The sequence below is a fragment of the Cryptomeria japonica genome, chromosome 7, assembly GCF_030272615.1.
Source record: "Cryptomeria japonica chromosome 7, Sugi_1.0, whole genome shotgun sequence".
Taxonomy (NCBI): Eukaryota; Viridiplantae; Streptophyta; class Pinopsida; order Cupressales; family Cupressaceae; genus Cryptomeria; species Cryptomeria japonica.
Window position 1 is genome coordinate 60,911,457 of NC_081411.1, and position 27,649 is coordinate 60,939,105.

The window sequence follows — 27,649 nt, forward strand, 5'->3', positions numbered from 1 at the left end:
AGTGACGTGTGTGCACATGTTATTTCAAAGAAAATGATGCGTTATCGTGATTTATGATCAAACGCAATTTTTGTGTCGCTCTTATGACTTGCAAGTTGTGCCCCAGATTTGATATTTGATGGTGATGCCCCCTCAGGAGATGAATCAATATTTTGAAAATTTTGATTGGATTTGATGAGTTGTGTGTGATGTCTATGATTTTGTCTATGTGAAATGTGTGTAAATTGATTCATCTCCTAGTAATTTACAAATGTTAGGGTATAGGGGAGACCGCGACCATATGACAGGTCCGTTTGGCTAACCCTAATTTTCACTTTCCTCCTATAAAAGGGGAAAAGGGCTTTGATTTTATTCATTTGTGCCTTGTTGACTTTGGAGAAAGAGAATTTGGTTTGAAGTCAAAATGCCTATTCCGTATCATAGACACTGTTTTGAACGCGTTTGGAGGTATCGGAGACCTGCAGCGTATGGACCATCAGTAAGTCAACTCTTTTTACCCTCTTTTGATTTTTGATTTGGTCCTTTTTTGATTTTTAAATTTCGGTTTTAGCGCGTCCAAGTCATAGATTAGCGCATACGAAATATTAAGTAGCGCATCAAGCTTATTTGTAGGGTTGCGTTCGAAAAAAAAAAGGGTAGCGCATAGGAAATATAGGTTAGCGCAGGGGGTTAAAGTAGCGCATGTTGAGCGTAGGGTAGCACGTCAGGTCAGCAGGGTAGCATGTAGGGTAGACCTAGCGCATAGGGGCCACAGGGGTTCACATGGGTAAGGGGTTTTAGCACGTAGGGTAGACCTAGCGCATAGGGTCTCACAGGTAGCGCCAGAGAGTTGTAGGTTAGCGCGTGGATAGGTTTTAGTGCATAGGGTAGGTTAGGTGGCTCATGGGGGGAAAAGATTAGCGCGTAGAGTCAGTCTAGCGCATAGGGTGAATAGATTAGCGCATAGGAAAAATAGCCTAGCGCGTGGGTAGATTTTAGCACGGTGGGAGTCTGTTTTAGCGCATCTGGAAAATTTTTTCAAGATGAGGTGATTTGTGAATTTGTTGTGTCGTGCTATCATGATTTTATGGATTTGTCCAATATGAGTGTCGATATAATTTGTTTTGATTTGCGATATTTCAAGTTATGTATAGATATCAATATGGTGTTTTGATCAAAATATGATTTTTTTTTTTTTTTTTTGCGTACTTTGTTTCAAGATCAATGTGTGAAGCCTGATTTGTGTTACAAGCTGATATGGGTTGGAAACTTGAGTTGTTTTACAAGCTAATATGGGTGGGAAACTTGAGTTGTTTTACAAGTTTATGTGATTGTGGAGACTTGAGTTGTGTTACAAGTTTTGATATGGTTTTTGAGAACTTGAGTTGTTTTACAAGTTGATATGAAATGATAGGATTTTGAACTTGATGTAGATGAGCAAATTGTTTTATGTTGTTGATGTGAGTTTGATTTTGATATCTTTGTTTGGATGTGGAAACTAATATTGGATTTGTTTTTCTTGTTTGACAGGAGCGATTAGGTGTGGTTCAGTCGCGGGAGAGATTTTCGAGACCGTGGACATTGATACCGCGGTTGTCGCAGGCCGATCTCGATATCATTGAGAGATGCGGTTTGACTTCCCTTTTGGATATGCCTCGGTTCACTGTGAATCGGGGGCTATTGATAGCACTTGCAGAGAGGTGGCACAATGACATGAACACCTTTCATTTTGCCACTAGAGAGATGACAGTCACTCCAGAGGACTGTTACAGGATCCTGCGCATTCCCGTAGTAGGTGCACTACTACCGTATGAGCAGTCGAAGGAGGGTGGTACAGAGGCACTGCGCCGCATTTTCCATGATGATACAGTTTGCGACTATGAGATCCCATGGCAGGAGTTTTTAGACCTAGATTATGCACCATTACCGTCAGTACTGGCAGGGTTCATTGGTGGATTCCTTTGTCCTGATCGCAGGTCAAAGGGATTCTCTGTGGGATGGGGGCTGGTATTAGAGGAGATGGTCACACAGGGTCGAAGGTTTTCATGGGGATTAGCTATGCTAGCCCATCTATACAGGGGTCTACATGAGGTGGTATACCTTGGTTACGATAGTTTGTCAGCTAGCGTGACATTGTTACAGGTATGGTGCTGGGAGCACATTCCAGCTGTGAGGCCATTAGCAGACAGAGATAGGCCCGTGGGATGTGCATATGCGTATGGATACAGGGGTCTAGTTGTCCAGCACAGGCTGGACAAAATAGAGCATTGGAGGAGAGTGTTAGATGATATTGATACGGTCACATGGCGACCGTTACAGGTTGTGAGGTGTGGGCGGAGGATGGGCTGGAGATGCCCTTTGTATTTATGACTAGATACCTAATCAGGAGGACCCCTTTTGTTATAGAGAGGTTTGTGGTGACCCGAGTTTTGAGACAGTTTGGACACCAGTAAGGTATTCCTCAGGGAGCTTGCTTATATGCACGACGGAGGCAGGATGTAGTTGATTGGGGCTCGACCATTGATAGTGCAGTGGCGGTGGAGGAGTTTGTCAGGTTGGCAGGGCAGATATGGGATTATGCCCCAGAGATTCTGGACACGGGCATGACTGACGAGTTTGCTAGATTGTTTACTACGCGGGCGATGTCCAGGATATCTGATCTTGAGGAGATGAGGCCAGCATTCGATGATGATGAGGAGGAGGGAGACGAGGGAGACGATGGAGATGATGGAGATGATGGAGGAGGAGGATGAGGGAGAGGAGCTAGAGGGAGGCGGGGAGATAGATAGAGGAGAGGAGATAGAGGTGTGGAGAGAGCAGTGAGACAGACGACGATAGATAGGGGGAGAGGGGGATTGGCTATTGGAGCCGATGGAGAGGGGAGAGCGGGGGAGGTATTAGCTGTAGTGGGTGGCATGGATGAGGCTAGGTGACCAGCGTAGAGGAGGAGGATGGATGTGCTTCCACCTCCAGCATCGAGGATAGGCAGAGTGGGAGGGGTTGCCCCAGCACAGGTACCGCTACGGGTCCGGGTCCCTAGTCACATTGAGGATGCTCAGATTCGGACCCTACAGGTGACTGTACAACAGCTACAGACACAGGTGTTGACATATCAACGACAGATTGTGTAGTTGACTACTGAGAGAGATACGGAGATAGAGCAGAGGGGGCGAGCGGAGGAGCTGGTATCCAGTATGTAGAGAGTAGCGGTGGGTGGTCCGATGAGAGACACCTTGAGAGAGTTGGCATTGAGAGCTCAGGAGGCGGAGTACTACCGACAGCACTATAAGGCGGTGGTAGCTAGGGATCGACGAGTACAGAGCTTTGCACAGTCGAGATCTAGTCGATCTCAAGATACTGGGTCGCGGTCTGAGAGCCGAGGTGTCACAGGGCCACCGAGACAGGACCCTCCTGGAGATCCAGGAGCGGGGACATCTGGAGCGAGACCATCTCCGTTGGGGGTTAGTCATACTTGAGAGACGTGGTCTCTGTTGTATTTTTGATCATTGTATTCTATGTACTGGACACAGTGTTGATACATTTTGTACATTTTGCATCATCATAAAGTAAAGAAATATCCCACATAACATGCATCCATATAAACACACCACATGATCAAAGAAAATGGTGTTATTTGCCATCTGATATAGCCATATGTTATTTGCTTTCTTTGTAGGTATCATCATTGAGCATTGATTTGTTTTAGGATATGTTGAAAATTTATACAAACATAATGGTATAATTGAACCATAATGACCTGAGAAAAATTTACATGATGTTTGATTTTGCAAGATAGCACAAGCGTCAAGGTATAATTAAACCAGGACGACCTGAGTGTGGATTGCGTAAACAGACAAGATTAAATCATTTGTATGTGTGAAGTGGAATCATGCCTTCAATGATATTCAATGTATCACATCTTGAGGCAAGTTTGCACAGAGTACAAGTGATCGCCTCCCAGACAGAAGACTAAGAAAATATTGGAAGTTCCCCATGATCTCTAGCTTTAAAGCATTTAATGAGAAAAGGAAAAGAATCCAATAATTTAAAAAGTTCAAAATGCAAAAATAGTCAAGATTTTTATGCGATAATGCAACATTTAGTACTTCAGAAAATCATCCAGCCTTGGTATTTCTGTGAATTGTTTTGTTTTGTTTTCTTGATGAAGCGTAGTGTTGGTTGTTGGATGTCATGCTTCTGAGTTTTTGCAATAGTTGTGATGTCTTGAATGTTTGCAATTTTTGAATTATTTTAATGCCCCTAGCTGAGTGCGCCTCTTGATATGTACAGTGATTTCCAAGCCATGGTGGAATGTGGTAAGAGGATATGTATGGATATCCCAGGATAGTGACTACGCTAAGTATGTCCTGGATGGATATGTACTAAGTGTCGGGCGATGGCCGATAATGTTTTTATGGATACAGATAAAATGGTATATATAGATAGATAGAGGAGCCATTTTTTCACAAGACGGCCTATTTACCAAGTTTTCACCATTTGTTTTTATTGTACTTTGTTTTTGCTTTTTTCTGGATTTTTGATTTTTTTGATTGTTTTTGGCTTTTTCCATGCACTAGGCTACTTAAGTATAGTACTTCTTCAGATGGATGCTGTTAGTTGGTTTGGCGAGCACATCTCCTTCTAAAGTTGTTAGCTGATAGGCACCTGATCCATAGACTGATATGATGACATAGGGACCCAACCAGTTAGGTTCAAATTTCCCTTTCTTTTCCCAATCTTGCTGATTTCTTGAATTTTCTTTGAGGACTAGGTCACCAATTTTGAAGTTTCTGGGAATGACCTTGTGATTGTAGCTTCTGCACATGCATTGCTAATATGCTTTGAGATGAGTGTAAGCATGTTGGCATCTTTCATCTAATAGTTCAAGTTCTTGCAGTCGGTTAACTCGATATTCTTCATCTGGGATTAAACCTTTCAAAGAGACTCTGAGAGATAGGATTTCTACCTCTAGGGGTAAAATGGCCTCTGATCCATATACCAATGAGTATGGTGTTGCTCCTGTAGGTGTGCAGATGCTGGTTCTGTATGCCCAAAGTGCTGGATTGAGTTGTACGTGCCAATCTTTGCTTGCATCATTCACTGTTTTCTTTAGGATTTTCAAGATTGTCTTGTTGGATGCTTCTGCTTGACCATTGCCCTGTGGGTAGTATGGTGTAGAAAACCGATGTTGGATTTTGAACTTTTCACATAGTTCTTGTACATCTTGGTTTTTGAAAGGTCATCCATTATCTGTGATGATCAAACTTGGAATACCATATCTGCAGATCAGATAATTTAGGATAAAAGAGGCAATTTGTTTCCCAGTCACTGTGGTCATGGGAACTGCTTTGATCCATTTGGTAAAGTATTCTGTTGCAGTGATAATGAACTTGTGTCCGTTTGAAGACGAAGGATGAATTTTGCCAACTAAGTCTAGTCCCCACTGACAAAAGGGCCAAGATGTTGTAAATGGCTGCAGTTCCTGTGCAGGTGCATGTATCAGATTACCATGGATTTGGCATTTAGGACATTTCTTGGCGAAGTGGTATGAGTCTTTCTCCATTGTAGGCCAGTAGTATCCCATTCGTAGAAGCTTTTTAGCAAGAGTAGTACCACTTGAATGTGTGCCACAAATACCTTCATGAAGCTCGTGTAAAGCAGAATCGGAATCATTACGATCAAGGAAATGAAGAAGAGTACCATCTAGACCTCGACGATACAAGGTATCAATGGTAAGGGTGTAATGGGCAGCTTGTCGGATAAATTTACGTTTTTGGTTACGGGATTGGTCAATTGGTAAGATATTGTGCTTGAGGTAGTCATATATTGGTCCATATAACGGAGAATCTGAACCAGTCAAGGCATAGATAACATGGGATTCAGAGTGATCATAGGCGGGGGAGAACAGTTGCTCTACCAGGAATTCATAACAACTTTGTTGCTTTGGAATTTGTAGTAATGAAGTGATTGTAGCCATTGCATCAGCTGCTTTATTGTTCAATCTTGGTATTTGTTTGAAGGTGATGTGCACAAAATACTGTTTGAAGTCATCCACCATTCGCTTGTAGGGTAGTAGCTTGTCATCCTTTGTTTGATAGTTGTTGTTAATTTGATTAACTACTAGTTGTGAGTTTCCATAGACTTTTAACTCTGTGATTTTCCATTCTACGACCATTTTGATGCCTATAACCAATGCCTCATATTTAGCCACATTATTTGTGCATGGGAACATAAGTCGATATGATCTGGGTATAGTGTGTCCTTCAAGAGTGATGAATAGAATTCCAACACCTGAACCATGTTGTGTGTAGGATCCGTCAAAGTATAGGGTCCATTGTTTGGTAGAAAGAGCAAGAACGTCCCTGTCTGGGAATTCGATCTCCATGGTTTGTTTTCCTGGTAGCGGTGCTTCAGCTAGTTGATCTGTAATTGCTTGTCCTTTGATGGCTCGTCTTTCTATGTATTGGATGTCAAATTCACTAAGAATCATGACCCATTTAGCCAATCGGCCTGTAAGAGCTGCCTTGCTGAGTAGATATTTGAGAGGATCAATCTTTGCGACTAGCTTAATGGTGTGTGCTAGCATATAATGTTGGAACTTTTGAGATGCGAAGACCATTGTTAGGCAAGCTTTTTCAATGAATGTATAGTTGAGTTCATAACCATTCAATTTCCTACTGATGTAATATATGGCTCGTTCCTTTCCTTGTTGATCTTCTTGTGCCAATAGTGCCCCCAGCGATATATTGGTTGTTGAGATATATAGGATAAGAGGCTTTCCTGCGGCTGGTGGTACCAGAACTGGTGGATTCATCAGGTACTGTTTGATTTGGTAAAAATATTCCACACACTTGGTTTCCCATCTGAATGGTACATTTTTGTGTAGTAAATGGTTAAATGGTAGACTTTTATCTGCTAGTTGAGCGATGAATCACCTGATTGATTGAAGTCGTCCTTGTAGAGATCTGAGTTGACTGATATTCTTTGGTGGTGGCATATCCATAATGGCTTGTACCTTTGCTGGATCTACTTCAATACCTTTAGCTGAGACTATATAGCCTAGTAACTTGCCTGATGTAACCCCGAAGACACACTTCTTAGGGTTGAGCCTGACTTGGAATTTCTCCAATCGATCAAAGATCTTTGTTAGGATGCCGAGATGTTCTACTCTAGTGAAGGATTTAGCTAGTAAATCATCCACATAGTCTTCCATAAATGTGTGCATCATGTCATGGAATATTGTTGTCATTGCTCTTTGATAAGTGGCCCCGACATTCTTTAAGCCAAAAGGCATAACATTCCAACAATACGTTCCCCAAGGATAGGTGAACACGGTTTTATCTTGATCTTCTGGAGCTATTTTGATTTGATTATAGCCTGAGAAACCGTCCATTAGTGAGAGCATTGCATGGCTTGCTGTGAGATCTACAATTATGTCGATACTGGGCAGAGGAAAGTCATCTTTTGGACAAGCTTTGTTGACGTCTCTGAAGTCAGTGCATATTCTGATACTACCGTCTGGTTTTGATACTGGAACGATGTTGGAAATCCATTCTGCATAGTTAATGGATTGGATGAATCCGACATCTAATAGTTTCTTTAGTTCAGTTTTGACCATGAGTGCCACCTGTGGGTTCATCTTTCGTAGCTTTTTCTTGACTGGTTAACTCCTGTAGAAATGGATAAGTGATGCATGATTAAGTGTGGATCCACTCTGGGCATATCAGCATATGACCAAGCAAAGTTAATTTGCTATTCTTTAAAGAAAATGATGAATGCCGATCTTTCTTCCTCTGTCAGAGATTCTGCAAGGTGTATGTTTCTGGCTGCTTCTGTGGTACCAATGTTGATTGATTGAGTGGGCTCAATCAATATGGGTGATCGCTCATGAAAGTGTTTAGGAAGAGTGTCAAGTCTCCCATCATCAGGTTCCTTAAAAAGGTTTTCACCCTTAGATGCATCCTTTATTTTTACTTTTTTGTGATCTAGATCTGCCATTGACTGGTTTTTAGCATCAGATCCTTTATTTGGTTTATTTTTGCGACTGAGAGACTTGGCACTCCTTGATTGACAAACATCATTATTTTGTTCACTGGTAGAGCCTATTTCTAGATTTACGGTACATAGGTAATGGATAATAGATTCATCATCTGGGAAAATTGGTATATCATGGGTTTCAGGTTCATCCCAATTGATGAGGTCAGGAAAGACAAGCAGTAAGGAATCGTTAGGTGGATCAAGGTCTATTACTGTAAGTGTTAGGATAGAGTTTTCATCATGATTGTTCTTGGTTTTAAAGAAGTCTAGGATTTCGTCGAGGTCTTCGATGGTATTATCTTCCACATAGACTTGTTCATAATGTTTCTGTTCGCTTTCCTTGGCATCATAGATATTTTATGGTCCAAATTCAAGAGGTCTATCTTCTATGTTATGTTCTTCTTGAGAAAAGGATATAGAATTAGTATCATTAGGGATATCTGTAGTAGCATTGGAGCAGGTACCCCATTCATATTCATTGGAATCTGTCTCCGAGGCCTCATCCCAGATTCTATCAGTGCTGTAAACAGGTATGTTGTGTGGTGAAAACAAATCTTTGATGATGGATACCATTTTGATAGTTTTTGTTGATTCTGTGTCAGATCCGTCTTCTACTTTCTGGATTTGTTCATAGACTGTGCTTCCTCGGGGAGGAATAATGGTATCTGGAGATGACTTGATTTGTTCTTGAGACATTGGTGTTTGAATATGAGCTACTACTATAGATATGGCCTTCTTATGACTTAGAAGCTTTCCCTGATGTAACTTTTGATCTTGACGTTCCCGTGCCTTGCGGATTGTTTCTGCTGATTCAAAGAGTGCTTCCTGCCAGGATTCTTCTTTGTACTTCTTCTTTACTTTCCATTGAGGTTTGGTTGTTATGCTGGGCAGCCTTTTTAATAGGAAATTGAGGTTACAACCCAATCCTGCTTTGTTTCTACTAGGCTGTGAAGGAAGATCTATAGGTTCAGTGACTCCTTCTTTGCGTTTCCCAATAGGTCCTTTACCGTCATATCCCATTTGCTGCATGATTAAGTATCCTTTTCCATACAGGTGTGTTGGTAGAACAATGTCCAGAGCAGCTGCTCTATTATCTTCTTCCTCATCTTTGTATAACCAGCTAAGAACATCCTTGTCTTCTGATTCATGTACTAGAGTACCCAATTGGATGAAGGTACCATCAAATTTGGTGATGGGCTGAGTGGCCAGATGTGTTGATGTAGTAGGCAATCCATGAGACCTAGGTGATGTTGGTAATTTGGCCAAACATAAAGGCTCCAAAGAGTATTCTCCCATACCTTGGTCTTTGATTTGCATTTTCTTCTTAAAGCCTCCAAATAAGGAGTTGGGCTTTGCTGTTTGTAGATCTGATGTCAAAGATCGCTGCTTTTCTCTATTATGAGGAACCAAACTGTCTTGGGCTGCCCCCATTGCGTTGCAATGTTGAAATGGATTGTGATAAGCTGATAAGGAGATTTCTTGTCCATCATAAGGAAATTTGACACATCGGTGATACGTAGAAGGTACAACTTGCATTTCATGTATCCAGGGTCGCCCTAACAAAATATTGTAGGTGAGATCTATGTCTAAGACTTGACAGATAGTATCCTTTTGCACCAGTCCCACTTGAATGGGTAATATCACAGTTCCTTTAGAGGACCTTTCCTCATCATCATATGCATTTATGGTAATCTTCTTGCAGGGATTAATAGACTCTTCTGAGAAGCCTAGTGCACAGATAAGCTTTAAAGTACATATATTAAGTCCAGCTCCTCCATCTATTAAGACTCTTTTTACTCGGTGTTTGCAAAAAATGACTTCAATATGGAGAGGAGTATTATGCGGATGACTCAAGGAAGTATTGTCATGCTCTGAGAAGGTGAGGTTATGAGGTCTTGTCATATGGGTGACCATGGCTTGAAATCTGTCTGTATCTAGATTTTGAGGTACATTGGTTTCCAATAGCGCTTGTTCCAATATGTCTTTGTGCTTTGGTGATAGTTTCAACAATTCTAGTATAGATATTTGAGCTGGAGTTTTGCGTAGTTGGCTAACCAAGTCATATTGGATTTGTGGTGTAGTAGTTGTAGGCGCAGTATGTCCTTTCAAGACATATTTCTGAGTTTGGGTTGTTACATTGACAGATTCATGATCACGCTGATCTCGAATGGTGATGACATTTACTTGATGATCTTCAGCTGATATGTGGTTTATGGTGTTGTTGTATATATGGTTGATACGAGCTCCGCGTGTATCATCCGAGGTTGAGGCACCATCTTTGTTGTAATTTGGGAGAGGATTTTTATAGGCTCCGTGATCACCATTTGTTTTGAGACCATCTACCGTTAAGTCACCTTGATCAATCATGTCCTATACCATGTGTTTCAATCTCATGCAATCGTTCGTTCTATGACCCTTGTTATGATGGAAATCACAATAGTGTGAATCATTCCACCAAGGTGGTTTGATTTGGGGTTCATAGTTGCTGATTGGAGGCAAAGAAAGAATCTTGTTTACCAAAAGTTCTTTAAATGCTGATTCTAATGATTGCCCTAGTGGTGTGAAGATACGCTTTTGGAAATTGTTCGTGTTGTTGTGTGAATTGTTGTTAGGTCCTGGATTCATGTTTTTGTTTTGAGTATCGTTGGTGTTGTTTGTGTTGAGTTGTCCTTGATCAGTGTTTGGTGCATATGTGTTAGCATTTGGATTAGCATTTTTAGGATTTTTCGTATTTTGAGGATTTCCGGATAATGCAAGCACTGGTTGCTTAGATTTGGGATCATATGATTCATTGTTGCCTTCGTTTTTGTTTTGAGTCCAAAATCGAGATTTGTCAAGGTTGGCGTTGTTCTGATTATTGTAGTTTGATGAGTTTGTTCCTTCCTTGTAGAATTTGAGTGTTCCCTTTTTGACACATGCTTCCTCTACTTGAATGCCATTTTCAATCAATTTAGCAAAAGATGGTATGCATTGAAGTTTTAGTCTGTAACTCATTTCACCATTCAAGTTATCGATGAAGATTTCCATTTTCTCCTTTTCGGGAATATCTCGAGGATATCATGATACCATACGTTGCTAGCGTTGAAGGAATATCATGAATGTTTCATTGTTCTTTTGTTTGGTGTTACAAACATCTAGCATGGTTATGGTGTGTTGAATGTTATATGAATATTGGGTTATGAATTTGTTAACCAATTCATCAAATGATCTGATAGGTGGTGTAATTTTGGATAACCATTCCATTGTTTGTCCTCCCAGGCTTCTTGGGAATAATCTCATCAGATAGGTGTCATCATGAGCAAATTCGAGGCTCATTGCGCAAAATTCTCGAACATGATCCCGGGGATCACTTTTCCCATCATATTTATCAAATTTGGGAACATCTGAATTTGGAGGAAAAGGCACCATGTTCAATCTTCTGTCAAATGGATAAGGACAGATTTTGTTTAAAGAGTACTGCACTGTCGTCCCTTGTTGCATATCCTGTATTTGCCTTTGCAACATTTGCATTTGCTGAGTAAGAGCAACCAAAGGCGCATTATCTTGCCAAGGGAAAAGTTCTTCCCTTGTATTTGTTCTTAGCTGAAAAGGTGTGGTAAACGATATGTTTTGTTCTGGAGTTTCTAGCTCAGGTATATGCATTTCTGGTATACATTGTTCTGGAATATGTTGCTCAGGTATGTGAGTTTCTTCTTCTCTTTGTTGTTCTTGATATGCATATTGTCGAGATCCAGTTTGAAAGATGTTTGTGTCTAAATCCCTGGGAATTTTAACACCTTTACTTGTGAGCATGAGTAGATACTTTTCTTTGTCATTTTCTATAAGCCTTTCTACAAGTTTTTGGAATGAAGGGTTTCCCTGACATTCCTGAAGAAGAGCTTCAGAAATTTCAGTTTCTTCTAAGTGTGGAACTTCAAAAGGATTTGACAACCTTCGATTCATACTAGACTCTGCGTGTGTCTCGCTTTGTTGGTTTTGTTGAGAGCGAGTAATAGGCATTTTAGTAGAAACTTTCAGTGACGAAGGGGACAAAATCCTCTTCGATGTGTTGCTCGGGGGCGGGTGGTTCTAGTCGAGATGTGTTATAAGTGATACACTCATCGGGCAATAATGTTGGATTGATCTTTCTTCCGCGATTTATGATTTGATTAAAAGCAGACTTTTGACAGTAGGCTCTTATTTTTAAGGGTTCTTTGTCAAATTCGTTGGATTTGTTTTGGATATAACATTTGATGTGATGAAGGAATACCCGATGAGATTTGAAGAGGTGACGATTGATGTATAAAAACTTATTTCTCTTGATGAACTTGGAAAAACTAGGTTGTTGTTTCTTCAACGTGATGTTACGATAAAGGTTCTTTCTTCTCAGAATATGGGGATTAGTCATGCATGAGTGATCAATGGTTTCCTTTGATTTGTTTGGATTCAGTTGATCTTGTTTGGAAAATTTCAAATCTTACTCTATCAAAGTGAAGGTTTAGATGCCCCTTCACGACAAAGCGTGTCAAATGATATGGATAAAAGCCTCCCGATATGGAAATTTGATTTGACAATTTGAAAATTTTAAACAAGTGTTTTGAGATAAAAATCTGTAAGATGGTAAAGAATTCTGTTGATACTGATGATGAGGTTTCTAGATTATGATAAAAGAGACATGTTTTGTCACGCGATTCATTTAGGATTTTGACAACGTTTGTTTTGACACAAATTTAGCTCAAGAAATAGTCTTAACGGTTTGTTTTCGCTACTCTGTTTTGATGAAAATTGTTGTTGGTAATGAGAGGCCTTTGAAAATGTTTTCAAAATTTTTTAAATTCCTCATGGTCTTGCTCTTTGTTTTTATGTTTTTGATCACGCGCTAAAATAGAGACTACAGGCGCTACCAAAATTACTCCACGTGCTAAAATAATGACCACACGCGCTAGTGTTTTGACTGTTCCAAAATTGTTTTCTATCTGTTTGAAAAAGCTATGCGCTAGCCTGGGCCTGTAATGCGCTAACTGTTTAACTTTATGCACTAATTTTTGGTTTCCACGCGCTAAGCTATTTCTTCCACGCGCTAGACTGTTTTTGTGATGCGCTAAAAGATGTGACACTGTTTTGATTCTAAGATAAAACACTACTGTTTAGAACTGACGCACTAACTTGATGTTTAGATGCGCTAACAGAAGTACCTCACGCGCTAAGAAGTTGCTCTTATGCGCTAAACTGCCCTGATTTTTCCTGCGGTTGGTTTTTTTTGCAAATTTTAAAATTTTGTTGTGAAATTTTCAAGTTTGATGGATGATTTTATGAAGTAGTAAATGCAAGCATGGCACAAAAAGTACAACCATTTTGCCTAATCTAACCAAAAGTGTATGTTCTGCGAGGATGTGTTCAAATCCCCAATGTTTTAATAGGTTTGGATACAAATAATACACTTCAGAAAGACTCTTTAGTCAAGGGTCATAAATAACATCATAGCCCACTAGTCTCGATACTCCGTCAGCTCAAACAACCATGTCACCCCCTAGAGGGCGCTCGTTTTTTTTGCCTTTTGCCAGAAATTAACTCAAAGTGAATCGCTTCACAGTTGAGTAGTTATCTTGGGAGATATATGGTGAGTAATCTTGGGGGCAGATTCTTCCCCACCCTTGCACTATGATGTTATAAATGTCTGGTTACTGACTCGGTTCCAAGCTTCTATTTCTATGGTTCGTAATCAGGCTTCCCGTTCGACCGTCAGTGATAAACTCCCTCAGGAGGCTTCCCAACCTTTAGAACAAAGGCTTTACGTATCTCGAGGATACTGGGGGAAGGGTAATCGCTGCGCGCAACCATTGAAAAGGACTTTCGTCACTTTCCACATTTGATTATAGTGGGTTGGAATTCTTGGCGTCAAAGCCGTTCCCCACTTAGGTTGTTCCCTTCACACTGGCCATAAATGACTTTTAGAGTTGATTCCAACTCCTCGGGAAGGCAGGCCTGCTAAAGGTTTTATGCTTGAAATATATAAAGCTATAAGAGTGGTCTGGATTTTTGATCACCCAGTTAAGGGGAGAGCATATTCCTTCCACTTTCGAGACAAAGCAATCAAGTTGTTCCTTTTAGCCTCCAAGACAATGATTTTCTAACTTCTATTTGGAGATGTTGCTCCAAAAAGCATGGTGTTCTTTTTAACCTTTCATAGCAAAGTGTGTATTTCCAAAAACCTTTGAAAAATAAGCCTGGTCAACAAAGTAAATCGTGATGTTTGGTCAGCAAAATGAAAATCGATAGGGGAAAACTTTTCCTCTTTGCCTTGCACAAAATAAAGATGAGATTCTTTTTCCTTTGCAAAATAAAATGGATCCTTTTAGACACCAAAGGAAAGTGAGGTTCGTTTTAAGCTTTTGTAATAAGTAAATTTGCTTGTTCTTTTTAGAGCTTCCAAATGAAGTCTTTTTCCTAACTTGCAAGAATGAAAGGTTTGTTTTGTTGTTCTTTTTAACATGCAATAAAGAAAGATGAATTCTTTTTACTAACTTTGAAAGAAAGCAAAGAAAACTAGACTGATCCCCATTGTTCCTGCATAAAATGTTAGAATCTGCACACAGTCAGTTAGCAGAAAAAAAATCAAATCATCATGGTGGGCTTCACAAGCCTAATTTTTATCTTTCGATTACAAATTATATTCTATGTGCGATGCGCTATATAATAGACTATACGTGCTACAATATACCCTCGATGCACTAAAAGAAAGTCTCAATGCGCTACACTATTTTCTGGATGCGCTACTCTGTGCGTCGAAAGCGCTGCTCTGGTTTTCTCCCACGCCCAGACCTACAGGAAATTGGTGATTTGATGCGCTAATGTATAGAATTCACGCGCTAGATGATGGACTCCACGCGCTGAACAGTGAACCAGATGCGCTATGCTATTTACCAGATGCGCTAAACAGTTAACTTAACGTGCTAATTCATTTTTCCCGCATGCCTGCAAAAGTGGTTAAATTTGAAAATCGATTAGATATATGGGTTCGATCCCCACGGTGGGCGCCATAAATGTATGCGGGAAAAGGGGGTCAATAGAACTCAATATGTGAAAAATGTTCCAAAAGACTTGTCCACACACACACACAAGACTTCTTGGTGCAAGCTATGGAGTAACGAAGTATTACTCAGCTTCCCAAGGTGCGTCCCATGGTTCTCTATCTCACAATGTCCCTCAAACCAATGTTTTTGCTCTCAGATCACTGAGCAAAATGGTTTAGGGATGACAAATGCAAGAATGAGGGATGCTTTGATAGATTTTAGAATGAAATGTATCCTAAGCTATGCATGATTCTAGAAATGCAATAAACTAGTTATAAGATGACAAGGTTAGTAAACAAACTATCCTAGCATACTATATTAGTCTATGATTGAGCTAAATGATAAAGAAAGTATTCTAAACATGCATATTTAGACTAATTCCTATTGAAAAGAGAGGCTAAATGATGAGTATATAAAATGTGAAAGCTGGAATGTATTTGAGCATAAGTGTGATACTACAAATTTGGAGGATGATCAAAATGGAGGAATGAGAGCTCTTATTTATAGCAACAATAGGGCAATGGATGGTCAGGATTAAAAGAGTTGATCAAGGGTTGAATTTGAAAGTTGGGGATCCATGTTTGCAATTTGCACCAATGAAATGGTGACAAGTGTCAACATAGGGTTGGATTGAGAGAAGGGGTTGGAGACATTAAATGCTTGAGAAAACCTCATGGTCATCTAGAGATAAGGGTTAAGCTTAAGTTAGGCTTACCCAATGGATTAAGAGTTAATCCAAGGATAAACCTTTGTGCAAATGATTAAGAGATAATCCTGGTCAAAGCATTAAAGGCTTGATGAGACCCTTGGGTTGGATGAAGGTTGAGTTAAAATAAATTCTTTAACCATGTAAGAGGGTTTGAGTTAACCATTAATGGTTATGAAGACTTTGGGGATATTAAGTGGTTGAGGATTTGAAGCCTTTAATGGTTATCAAAGACTTTAAGGTTTTGAGAAGTGACCTCCCCTTGCTTAGGGATGTGACAAAGTTTAGAAGATGGGTTAGGCTAATTAGAAGCGATTAGAAGAGTCTAGAAGGGATTAGAAATAGGTTTTAGGATGCAAGTGGGAGATGTAGGAAAATGCAAGGATAATAGAATTTGATTGAAATAAAGTTAATTTAACTCAATTTGGTTGCAATTTGGGGAAATTAAATAAATTAGATTTATTTAATTTAGGATAATTAATTTAATTAAATTTGAATTTAATTAAAAGTGGATAGGGGGATTTAATTGAATAAAATGATTTATTCATTTAAATGGTAAAAAGAAGTCTAGTGAATTTAATTTAAGTAAATTGAGTAATTTACTTAATTAAATAGAGGAATGTGGGTAATTTAATTAAATTTGATTTAATCAAATAGAGAAATGAACATAAAACATTCATTTAGGAATATGGTCATTTTTATACGTCTACAAGTAGCATTGAGATGCAGTTTGGCGAAGATATGCAGACTCAGACTCAGAGTGAATAAACCATATATGGGAATCAAGAAAGCACTGAATTTGATGAGGATGAATGGCAACTATAAGGGATTGGTATTTATTAATCTTATTACTGTATCTCATCATTCTTATTTCAAAAGCATATTACTTTTTGCAATTAAAATTTAATATTGATTTGTAATTATATTTTTCAACTTTCTATTTCCAGATTTAAAATAGCATAATAAAAAAAAACCATAATGTGTTTATTGATATAGAGATATTTAGTGTTTATTTATACATGTTTGAGTCTCAAATCTGTGTGATATATTTCAAAACCATATGATGCAATTCATTCAATAGTAATACACATATCAAGAACTTAGATTTTCATTAATTCTTTCCAAATATAGCCATATGATACAAGAGAGCAACAACAACTTCTGTGTGATTCTCCAGTGTCCATGCAAAAGTGAATACAAAGTTTTAGAAGTAGAACCCTTTGCAAAATTGCAAATGACCCCAAATTCCCTTTTATAGAAACAAGGGAGAAACAATAGCTTCAGGTCAAATTGCAAGTTTGCAACATGTGAACATTGAACATCAAAATCACAAACTCAACACGTATTTATATGGCCATCACAGGCCGTATTAGCAATTTAATATCTGCTACATGTTTGATGTCTCCTGTTCAAAAAATAGAGTTCAAAATTAAATATTAATTCACGCCATGACAAATTAAACATAGATAATAGCAGTGCCTAAAACCTACTAATCAGAAATAGAGAAGTGCATTAATGTTAAAGCAAGGGAGAATTTGAGAATACAAATCTACTGGTTGAAGTTTTGCACTATGCATCATAGATTCATAGGTTGGATTAGCAAAATAGCAATAGCGAGTGCTTTTTTTTCCTATTCATAAAATAGATTCATAGGCTAGATTAGCAAAATAGCATTAGCGAGTGCATCATAGATTCATAGGCTGGATTAGCAAAATAGCAAACAGAAAAAACATAAAACCTTGAAATTAAGAATAAAAGAAGAAAATTGTGCAATACATACTATGATTCTTAAGAATTTTGTGCCAGTTTTTGTAGGGTGCTCCACTCTTTGTCTGATGGAAGGTCAATATTTTGTAAACTATGGAAAGTCAACTCCAACTTTGTCAACATTCCATATTTATAAGATTTACTTGACATCATTTTTTCATCCAATACCATATTTAGAGTTGTAAATGGTTGGATGAATTCCATAAAGCTTTTGGGAGTTGTGTCCTTTGGAAGCAAGTCTAAATCAGACTTCATTTTTATCTCCATGATTTTTTTGTAAGCTTCTTCTCTAATGAATTTATTTGATGTGTCAACAGGCTTAGGCAAACCAAGTTTAATCAAATTATTTTTTATTTCTTGTAGCTTCACTATCTTTTTTCCAAAATTGTCCATAACTTCTGATGTTTCCTTTAGCTTCTGGCATTTTTGAATGATAGATGATGTCTTAACTATGGCATCAATGCGTCTCTTAATTCCCTTGGATGCCAAGTAGCTGTCACTGGAACTGTAGACTACTTTCAGAATCTTTTTTGCCATTTCCTCTTTTGAATAAACATGTGTGCTCTTCTCATAGTGCCCTCTGATTTTTATAAAAAATTGTCTCATACTTTCAGTCAATTGAAACCATTCACACAACTTCTCACTCCTCTGCATTATTTGCCGCCAAATGTTTTCTTGTATATACTTCATTGTATTTTTCATATTATCTTTCAATCTATCCTCCAAAGTTTTTATTTTATCATTTGCATTGTGCAGGTCTTCTTTCATTTGTACACATTTTTTTCTTTCTTCTTCTACTTCCTCTTGCAAATGTTTTTCTTTTTCCTTCCCATGATCCAATAGGTCTTGTAACTTTTTCATTTCTGCGGTAGCAAACTCATAACTTTTGTATAATTTTTGAAAACTGGCTTTTTCCTCAACAATTTTTTTACTGCTTTTAGCCAGTTTTTCAATCAGGTCCTTCAATTCTACATCCTTCTTCTCTTGCTCTGCAATTTCTACTACAGAGCCCAAATTTTTAATCATTTTTGGTAAATCATTGCACTTGCTATCTGCTGCTTTCCTCCTTGATTTTTTGTTTTCCAGGTCTGCCTGTAACTTTTCTATTTGTTTCTCCAGTTTATTTTTTTCTCTCTCCACCTTTAGCAGTGAAGTGTAGACCACTTTGTTAGTCCTTTTTGACACACTAATTTTGCCCACATTATGTACTTTGGAAAAATCCATTTGGAGGGTGCTAACTTGAAATTGAGAGGGATCTATCTGAATGTGTGGTGGATTTTTATCTTTAGATGTGTCCAGGGGCATAACAACCATGAACTCCATCATATCTTTTTGTGGGTCATATGTTGGAAATACCCTGTTCCTTGCAAGTTGTTCGTTTACAACTTCAAACACAAAATTCCTATGAAATGATTTCTTTTTTTTTTTATTTGCTTTTGTTGTGTGTTCATATTTTTCATAGTAATCACGAAATTGAAAATCTGGGCTTGCTGAAGCAATTGAATCTTTGAAAGGTGACATAGGAGTACCATAGGCTCCAGTTCCACTTATTCTTGTGGTTTCAACTAATGCTTGACTAAGATTACCAACAATAGTTCCTGATGTTGTCCCACTCCCACTGACACTTTCATGTGTAGTTTTCATAGTCTTTTGAGGTGTGTGATTTGAAGCTGCAAATGATTGATTTGTAGTGTCAGTGGCACTTGATATAGGATTTTCAATAGTATGAGATTGAGTATCTACCTCTAGTGGCCTCTTGCGAGAGATATTTTGTTGTTGTCCTTGTCCAACACCAAGACAACTAGTATCAGTAGTAGTACCCATGCCAACCCCACCAATCACAACAGCACTTGATTGAACAATAATAGGAATACTATCCCCAGATTCCCCACTAGTGGTAGTGGCACTTGATTCACCACCAATGGGAATACCATGATGTGGTGGTGGTTGTGGATTTGAACCTAAAACAAATGAAGGTGGACCTTGAGGGTAATGAGTAGTACCTATCCGTGATGAATCTGAAGAATCAAGTCCAATGACTGGTTTATAAGGACCTTTTGATTTTGACTGTGATGGAAGTTGTACTTGAAGTGGATACCAAATGCCATCTCCTCTGGAACCTAGACCACCACCTGCAAAACCCATTTTTTCCACAAGGTTTGCCTCTTTGCTATATTTTTCTTTCATGGACTCACTGACTCCACCTGATATTTTTGGGACTATAGTAGTTGTTGGAGGGGACTCAATGGTAACCTCATGCTCATCATCATCACCTTCAATCCCGCCATGCTCCATATCCAACAATTTGCTAAACTTTGCATCCTTGTCGATGCTCTCAAATTCTACACTTGTCTTTGGTTCACCGAGATTTCTCCTCATAGTCCAAAAATCATTTATTTTGGTTTGAGTGAAATAATTCTCTTTACATTCATGTAGAATTGATTTGGGAATAGATTTTTTAGATGGATTAGCAGATTTTAGGTAGAAATTGTAGGACCTCCTATTTTGGAAGCCCTGGCCCTTCTCTGTTGTCCTCTCTGTGTGCATTTGCAATGCCATAATTTGTGATGAAATTTCTTCTGTTGAAATGTTATTGTCAGCTGCAATTTTGTCCATCTCTTTTTTAACCTTATCCCAGGAGTCCTTGTTTCTAAGCTTTTCTAGCAATTGTTTACTTTCATGTTGACATAACACTGAAGAGTTCCCATTTTTCTTAAGACTTGCTTGAACTACACCGATTGGATCATACTGCCAGAGACCCTCATCACCAAAGTTAAAAACTGTCAAGAAATCATGTGCCACAATGAATGCTTTTCTCTCAAATGTGAACCCTCCACATGAGAAAGACAAGGAAGGAAATATGCTCTTCTTTTGCTGACCATGGAAGTGCCTATCTATGCTCTCCAATTGTAGTACATACTCTAATGCAAATACCCTCTCTATCACATGTATTGGAAGTCTGTATGGTTTTACTACCGATCCGTAAAACCTTAATATAGTGAATTCTTCCATGAAGAACCAGTCAGCCAATTCTATTTGACTTCTGAGTTGAATGCAATCTCTACAAGACACAGGCAACCTAGGCATTGGAGTGCTTGTAATTTCATTATACATTGGTGCAAAAAAGAAGTCTACAAAATGGTTGTAGTTCTTTCTGTTATCATGCATCCTTATCTTTGGGGTCCAATCATATATTGGACACTTTGTTCTCTTCCCAGTATTCTCATCAATCTTATAGCTCACAATTTGAAGCTTGTTGGTCTCAAATATTGCACGATACTTGGATAGAAGGAGATAGCACAAGTAGGATGAGAACTTGAATGTCTTACAGGAACCTTTTTTGATCATTAGTAATTGTTTTTGCATGGATTTTACAATGTGCTCAATAAAATTATATCTTACCGGCTGACCTGCACAATGGATATTATAAATCATTTCAAGAAGGCTTGCACCCACTTCCCTATCATTTTCCAATCCCAGGCAAAACGACGGCAAGGAAATAGTATCCCCAACCCATGGAACAAAAGTTTTAGAATCATAAGGAGGCTTATGATTCTAATCCAATACAATACCAATACCAATCTTTATTAGAGCTTTGATAAATGAATCTTTGCAACTTGGATCAAGACTCTCATAATTCCCTGCCAACTTTTCAAGGTCAATTTGGACATTTGAATTTTGCGCTTCAAATACTAGGTTCAATAAATGAGAAAATTCTCCCTCATTTATGGATATAATTTTCTCTTTTGTATTTTTATTGACAATTGCTTTTTTATCTTCATCATAATTTTTGGTGCAGAGCATGACAAAATCAGGGCAAGGGAATACTTTAGGTAACACCATGCTTCCCAATCCAACATCCCACGATGTAATTTTATTTGTTTTTTGTTGTAACATTGGGTTGAAAACAATAAATTTTGCCCTGGATGCATCTACCGCCTTACTAGACAATGTATATCTAATATCTATGATACGCTTTTCACCATGGATAGCAGGGTCATAAATATCATGGTAGTCATTAGTGAAACCTGGTGTTTTAACCAGTTTGGTTAGGTACATTTTGTTTTTCACTTGGCTTCTTGTTGAACTACTGCTTCCCTTTTTCCCCATCACTATTATTGTTAATAATTCAAAATAATGCTAGATAAAAACCTGAAAATGCTAACCCTGAAATTGGACCACTGAATTACCAAAAGCAAAAAAGGCGAGATGTAGGTGTTCTAGATTTTACCTGGAAATTGGAATTTCTATTTCACTAGATTGGTGCAGACAGTCTCTGTTGCAACTTGCATTCCTCAATGTAGTAGCTATTTTTGAATCTTCCTCGATTTATAGGTTTGTCCAAGAAATGAAAGATGATTATGATTTACGTGTCTCTTATTTTGAAAACTCTAAAAAGTAGAAAAGTAAAACCTAAAGGGCAAAATATCAAGAATCGTGTTGTAATTTTGTTAATTACTATTAATAACTATTCGATGCCGAAGGACAAAACATTCACTACTTTAGTATAAATTCTAAGGACATTAAGAATCATGTTGTAATTTTATTAATTATTATTAATAACTATTCGATGCCGAAGGAAAAAACATTCACTACTTCAGTATAAATTCTGAGGACATTGAATGTAATACGTTCAATTCTGGGCGAAGTTCTCCCAAATGTGTTCACTTCCCACATTTGGGCCGAAATCCACCCTAAGCCGTTGATCTTTGCTCATCCAACGGGCGAGGGACCAAGTTACCTATTGTGACTTTACGGGTCTATTTTTTAAGTCTGTTTAATAATTTTAAACTTCTGTCCGAAAAAGTGCTTTATAGACTTACTTATATTTAATTAAATTTAAAACGTTTCAATTCCAGGCGAAGTTCTCCCAAATGTGTTCACTTCCCACATTCGGGCCGAATTCCACTCTAAGCCGTTGATCTTTGCTCATCCAACGGATGATGGTACCTGTTGTCAGTTGTCGTGGGTCCCATGACTTCTGCCAGTTTTCAAGCACGTCACCATACTCGTGTCACTTTTTTGGGCAAAGTTATCAGAAATATGTTCACTTCTCACATTCACCCCGAAATCCACCCTAAGTCGTTGATCTTTGTTCATCCGACGGTCGATGGTACTTGTTTTAAGATGTAGTGGGTCCCACGACTTTTGCCATTTTTTTGGCACGTCACCATACTCACCACTTTTCAGGTTTGATTTTTAGTCGATTTAATCATTTTAAACCTCCACCTGAAAAAAAGCTTTATAGACTTAATTATATTTAATTAAATTTAAAATGTCCAATTTTGGGTGAAGTTCTCAGAAAGGTGTTCACTTCCCACATTCGGGCCGAAATCCACCCTAGCCATTGATCTTTGTTCATCCAATGGTCGATGGTACCTGTTTTAAGATGAAGTGGATCCCACGACTTCTACCATTTTTCTGGCACGTCACCATACTCATGTTACTTTTCGGGTTTGTTTTTAATGTCTATTTAATCATTTTAAAATTCCACCCGAAAAAGAGATTTATAGTTTACGATATATAATTTTTAAAAATAGTTTAAAAATATATATAAAAGTTCAACATAAATTTAGTCTATTAATTTAAAAAAATGTGCAATTGTAGTCCTCAACCTATTAAGGCGAGCAAATTTGGAAAGTACAAATGCCAAGGTGGTGATTAATTGTTGCACAAGGAGTTGTCTGCGGCATGCCACACGAAGGAGGAAGGGGAGGATGGCAGGAAATCTTTTTCCTGATCTCATGGCATTAATGTCTTATCGTGCACATTCATTACCCGACCTATAAGACGGAGGTAGATTTTTTTACCTTTTGATCTGTGTACCACTTTTTTCTTTGAAGTAGCTACAGAAAAAATCTGTAGTTCGTAGAATCATACCTTTTGTAAGACATTTTTTGTAGGAAGTGATTTTGAAATTGCAGGTGACAATGGAGGCCAATTTCACACTTCGAACATACAAGAAGTTGGTGCCCTTTTTGGGCAAAGTATCTGATAAACGAATGCAAGGACTTTTCAGGTTTAAGGAGGAGAAGTTGTGGGTGGCAGCTCGACTGATGCTTGCGGAGGAGGTGGCACATATCAGTCACCGGTATCGAACTAACATGGAGGTTTACTCTCTGATTATGGCGTGGGCCTGTGAATTCGAACCAGAGGTGGAAAAGGTAAAACTCACATTGGTCAAATTGATTGATGGGGAGTTTTTGATTAACCTGGATTCAATCTTAGAGTGGGTGGTGCTGAGAGTTGGCATTCAAATTAAGGAAGGGGATGGCCAGGAGGAATTGCCTCCTTTTATTCATGGCCCAGAGGATGACATCAAATACCAGTGCTGTGAACAAGCCCGAGTGGGGTGGGAAGCGATGAAACTCTTTGTTAAATTAATGAGGGTGGATGAAGTCCTGAATGCTTTGCATGTGGTGGCAAGGATGGAGGTTGGTAGAGCATTGAGAGATAGGGCTGAAGAAGGAAGGGCCATACAGCTACTGGCAAGCTTGGAGGGTGACCCCGACTTGAGGTTCCTAAATTGCATTCCAAAAATGAAAGCTGAAGCGGCAAAAAGGAAAGCCAAAGCATCGACCTCCGAGGAGGGAAGGGACTAGGAGGAGGCGACCCAGGGGATAGTGAGACTGAGTGAGCGGCCTATCGGCAATGAACTAGTTTTTTTGTCTACTTGCTATAAGCTGTGGGCAAATTTTGTATCTTGAAACTTTTCAATTAATTGAATGAAAAAACCTTTACCGATAAACTTTTGTGTCTTGCAACTTTTGAAATTTTGTATTTTGATTGACTATATAGTAATAGTATATATTTATAAAATTATAATCAACCATAATCAATGTACAAATAATTAATGGAATGAATTGAATTTTTTTTTTTATAGCATTATATAAAAAAGATCACGGTATTAAATTTATTTCCATTGTTTAGCAAATAATTGAAATAATGTAGCTTGTATACAAAAAGCATTTGAAAGAAATTAATTTAAAAATGAAATAAAATTATAGAAAGCATTTTTTATATCCATAAGACTATAAGAGGCAAAGTGAAACAAACTGGAATTTGAAAAAATATCATTAATATTTATGCTTTTGAAATTTACAATTTTTTTGTCTGAGACTTGAGTCCCCCAAAAACTTAAAATCCAAAATGAGTTAGCCATTGGCAGCCTGTTAGGGTTCAAGGACATAGGAAAAAAAAACTACAAGGGGGCGGGGCTAGGGCACAGGTAGTGGAATTGTTTACAATTTTGACCTAAGAATCTGGCCCTCCTTCCATGTAGAATTCTTTGGACAACATAAGCTGAGAGAATTCTTCAATCCACATGTAGTTTGGAAAGTCATCTAGGAGGAACCATTTCCGAAGGAAGTCCCTACCAATCCACACCCATTTTCTGTGATGCGTCAGCTGCTCCGCATTTAGGTTAGGAGAAATGGTTACCTAGCCACTGGCAGTGTTTGGTCAGGGAGGAGAAGCTTGGATAAATCACTCGCCCAAGGGATCCCCACCCCTACTTCTGCAAGAACGACAAGAGTAATGTCATATCTGAGGAAGTCTTCCCTAAAAACCTTCCTCAACAGCATCAACATATCCACCTTGTCTCCTCCCAGGTCCAGAAGAGACGATAAGAAGCGGGATGTAAGGTCCATGTTAACATGGTACCTATTTTCATTTTGTAGAAATTCTCTGCCCATCACCATCCACATAACCTCATTGGTGAACGACCCAACCTCCTTGCAGACTGATTGGAGGGTTGGGTCTCTAACGGAGCCTAGAAAGGCCCTCTGGTCCTCTGCAGAAATGCTTCTCAAGCGGATGGGAGTGTCCATCTTGAGAAAATAGATTAACAAATTAAACAACCTAAGCAGTGAGCCTATAAACCTAAAATACCGTGAGCAAAGGCTAATTGAAGATGAAAGAAGCAGAGATCGTATATAAATTGTTGAAGCTCTTGATTGTAATAATTACTTCTTTAACAATATTGATTGATATAAATTTTTTAAAATCTTTCGTATCTTTGCAAATCTTTCCCATAATGCACAATTGTGCGAAAATGGAAACAACTATGAAACAGTACCAAATTGGCAAGTATCACATTGGAAGTCATGGGGACAGAGTGGATTACCGTAAGTGAATAGATATATATTAAATGAATGAAATTATTGATCATAATTCATGACATTTGATACGAGTCTATTGAATCCAATTCCATTCCGGACACTTTTTGGTGAGCTATGTTCTCTTCAAAAAATTGGGCCGAAATAAAACTTCAGCCATTGATCTACGATCATTGAACGGTTTAAAATCATTGATGGATTTTAGGTATGTGTCACCCTTTACATGTTAAAGAGGCTGCACTTATTGATACATCATGCAGAGTCCGGACTCAATGTATTATGTGATGTGATGTACTGATGTGATGTGATGTGCCTTGTCTATTAATGGCAATTGGCAATAAATTCATGAAATCACCAATGAATTATATATTGTACCATAAATAACAAAATATTCGCCAAAACAAATTAAATAATTTTCAAGCGATGGATAAAAATCACCAATACATTTAAATAATTTTTAAGCGGTGGATAAAAATCGCCAATACATTTAAATAAGTTTTCCTTCGAAGTAAAACTTTTCGCTCATACAATTGTATATTTGTTCCTTTTAACAATAATTATTCGCCTCCCACAATAAATATTTTCCCCATAGAACAAGGTATTATTCGCTAGAAATTTATGGCATTTTTGTACCCTAGAAAAAAAATCGCCAATACAAAATAATTTTTTCCTCATTTAAATTTTTTTTTCGCCATCGATATGAAAATTTCCCCTCGAAAATAATGTTTGATTCGCCAGGATTTTACACAGTTGTCGGGGGGGGGGGGGTTTCTTAAAGTTATCCTTGCTTTATCGTATAGATAGATACTAAAGCGGTGCAAAAAAGTGTAATGTTTGAGGAAGAGTTCACGATTTATGTCTACAGAGAAACCTCCTTCTCTTTATGAGTTCCTTTTGACTAAGTTGTCTCCTTTTTAGCTTGGTCTTTTGATGGAGATTCTTTCTTTTTAAATGTTGAGGAGTGGTCATACAAGTGATCAAAGTTGATGTTGTTGATAGGTTGATTGGATGACAAATACCTTGTTTGGATACTCAAGCCTACAAGGTCAAATAGAGGTTTGATATGCCCCCTATTGATGTGACTAAGTGCGTCAAATGATATAATAAAGTTCTCTGATTTGAAGGATGATGTATCCTGATAGTGGAAACTAGATTGATTTGACTAACTTGAATAGCTAGACTAAACACTCTGATGTTGATACTATCTAAAATTGTACAATTTGGATCACTAGTTGATATTTCTTTGATTTTGTTGGAAGAAACCTGAAATATACAATTTGTAAAGTGATTCTTGACTTTGTTGATATTTTTACAAGATGTTTGTTTGATATCTAACAATATCACAACAAAAACTCATGAAAATAATAGTAGTTTTGGTTTTAATCTAACATGAAGTGTATGTTCTTTTGAGGATATTTTCAAATCCACAATGTTTTCACTGGTTTGATACAAGAAAAACACACCAAGAAGAATCTTTATTCAAGAGTCATAAATAAAATCATAGCCCACAACTCCATTCTCCTTCATCTCAAATAGCCCTATCACACCCTAGGGTGCGCCCGTTTTTTTGCCTTTCTCCAGAAGTTGAACCAAAGAGGATTGCTCCTCAATTGGATCATTTTCTTGGGAGATTTATGGTGAGTGTCTTGGGGGTGGATTATTCCCCACCCTTGCACTATGATATTACAAATGTCTGGTTACTGACTTGATGAAGCTTCTAATTCTAAGGCTTTGTGGTACGAGTTCTGTTTAACGCGACGAAACATAGAATCCCTCAAGAGGCTTCCCAACTTTTAAAATAAAGGCTTTTCATATCTCAAGGATACTGGGGGAAGGCTATCAATGCACACTGCCGTTGGATGTGATTTCCAACTCCATCCACATTTGATTATATTGGGTTGATAAACTTGGATTTAAGTCATTCCCCACTTAGGTTGTTCCCCTCTCACTGGCCTTATGGGCTTCTCAAGAGGGTAGGCCTGCTAAAGGTT